Raw genomic sequence first — 2,735 nt, forward strand, 5'->3', positions numbered from 1 at the left:
TGTTGCATCCTTTTGTTGAAACATCTCAATTGGAATTTTATCAATCCCTGTAGCCTTGTTTTTCACCAATACCTTCAGTGCAGCATGGATTTTTTCCGTCAATAACATCTGTTCTCAATCATATGATGCCTTCTGAAATGTCTGAATGTCAATCAATTAGTTTTGATACAGTGATTCTATATGTTCCTCCCATCTTCTTCTGATGCTTCCTGTGTCATTCAATATTTTGCCCATAGAATCCTTTAATATTGCAACTCGAGTCCTAAATATTTTCACCAGTTCTTTCAGCTTCAAAAATGCCAAGCATGTTCTTCCCTTTTGGTTTTCTAACTCCAGGTCTTTGCATATTCATTATAATACTTTGTCCTCTCAAGATGCCCTTTGAAATATTCTGTTCAGCTCTTTTACTTTATCATTTCTTCCTTATGCCTTAGCTACTCGACCTTCAAAAACAAAATTCAGAGTCTCTTCTGACATCTATTTTGACCTTTTCTTTCTTTCCGGCCTTTCAGTTACTTTTTGCTTTCTTCATGTATGATGTCATTCCACAACTAGTCTGATCTTTGATCATTAGTGTTCAGTGACTCAAATCTATTCTTCAGAAGGTCTTTAAATTCAGATGGGATGCACTCAAGATCTTATTTTGCCTCTTCTGGACTTGGCCTAATTTTCTTCAACTTCAGCTTGAACTAGTATATGAACAATTAATGGTCTGTTCTGCAGTCCGCTCCTGGCCTTGTTCTGACTGATGATATTGAGTTTTCCATCATCTCTTTCCACATGTATAGTCGATTTGATTCCTGTGTATTCCACCTGGCAAGCTTCATGTGTATAGTTCTTGTTTATGTTGCTGAAAAAAGGTGTTTCTAATGAAGAAGTTGTTGGTCTTGGGAAGTTCTATTAAGTGAACTCCAGTATTGTTTGTATCACCAAGGCCATATTTTCCAACAACTGATCCTTCTTGGTTTCCAACAAAGAACAATTAATCATTAGCATTTATTACTATGAACACATAGCTGTATAAATAATTTTAGTTTTAGAAATAAAGGACACTGATAGCTGTAATATTGCTATCTAATTTTAGAAATAAAAAGCATTGAAATTCTATCTGTAAACATTTTGTGGACCCATCCATGCATTTTCAACAATGTGTCCATTATATTTAGTTCCAAATAATTGCTTTATGATTATACTTATCTTCTGCTACTCTATCCATTTTTAAACTGGGAAATAACTGTCAGAGTTTATTTCTGGAACAAAAATGTCCCATTTTGCAATAACCTAGACTTTCAAAATGATTTGGCTATTTTTTCTTTGATTTAGATAAGCAGAATAAGTGGCCTTGTTTCAGAGCAAGTTGTTCAGCTGCCCTTCTTACTCATCAAATGACAGTATTCTAAAACCAGAGTGTCAGAATTAGATTCAAAAGGAATTTCCTATTACTTTATTCTTCCCATAGCAAATGTCTTTTCACACAGCCAAGTGATTTGTATCAAAGTAAGTCCACAATTCAGTTTCCTTGGAAAGTCTTCTACAGTTTTCTTCCATGTGGGCCAGAAAGACTGACTAGATTGCAGTCAGACAAGCCCACTGATGAACATAATTTGGGACCCATTATTGTATACAACAAGTGTAATCTGCTGCTTGGTCAAAGGAGGAGTTAAGTTCTCTTTGGGGATTCATTCATTCAGAACATGACTCATAAAAAAAAAAAAAATTTTTTTTTTGACTCATAACTACCATTAAATGCCTCTGAATTCAAAGTTAGTATGGATTATATTATTTAAGATTCATAATTTCTGGTAGTTAATAAAGAAGTCTTCCAGTTAACACATCTAGATGTTTAAGAGAAACAAAAACAAAACAAAAACAGTCATTTTGAAGTATGTTGTTGTTAGAGATAGTCAAGTCAGTTCTGACTTATAGCTTCCCTATGCACAACAGGATGAAACATTGCCTAGTCATGTACCATCCTTACAGTCATTGCTATGCTTGAGCCCATTTTTGTAGCCACTGCATCAACCCATCTCTTGAGGGTCTTCCTCATTTTTGCTGACCATCTACTTTACCTAGCATGATATGGCCGCCTCCTGATAACATGTCCAAACTCTGTGAGGGGAAATCTCACTATCCTCACGTCCAAGAATCATTCTGGCTGTACTTCTACCAAGACAGATATGTTCATTCTTCTGGCAGTCCAAGGTATATTTAATATTCTTTGCCATTGTGAAGTACAGTATAGTCAAATCATGCTCTCCAAAAAGAGAAAAGCACAGTATATCTGTGAGCCCTTTCCATCTTGGGTTAGAGATTCAGAGGGTCATAGCAGAAATTTGAAAAGCAGAATGGCTTGATCACTTGACTAAGATGCACACCTGAGCCAGTGTATATGCCTGGGGAAGGGTGCACTTTAAGTTATGTGTTAACTTCCACTTTTCACTTCTAAATGTGGATGAAGGTCTCTTAATCTTTGTCTCTCTGTATCTGTCTCTTTCTTTCTCTGTCTCTTTCTGTATCTATCTCTTCATTTCTCATTTTCTTCCTCACTTATGGTCCACCATTTCTCAGTCATCTTCTTATACCCTAATCTCTACATGATGGATTTATCCAGTCTCAGAACTTGATCCTCCTGGAAATCTTGACCTCCCATATACTCACTACCATGATAATCTCATCCAGCTCATAGTTTTACAAGCAATCTCTGTGCTGACAATTCTCAAATATATATCTCTGAA

The sequence above is a fragment of the Elephas maximus genome, chromosome 2 (assembly GCF_024166365.1).
Source record: "Elephas maximus indicus isolate mEleMax1 chromosome 2, mEleMax1 primary haplotype, whole genome shotgun sequence".
NCBI classification, from domain to species: Eukaryota; Metazoa; Chordata; class Mammalia; order Proboscidea; family Elephantidae; genus Elephas; species Elephas maximus.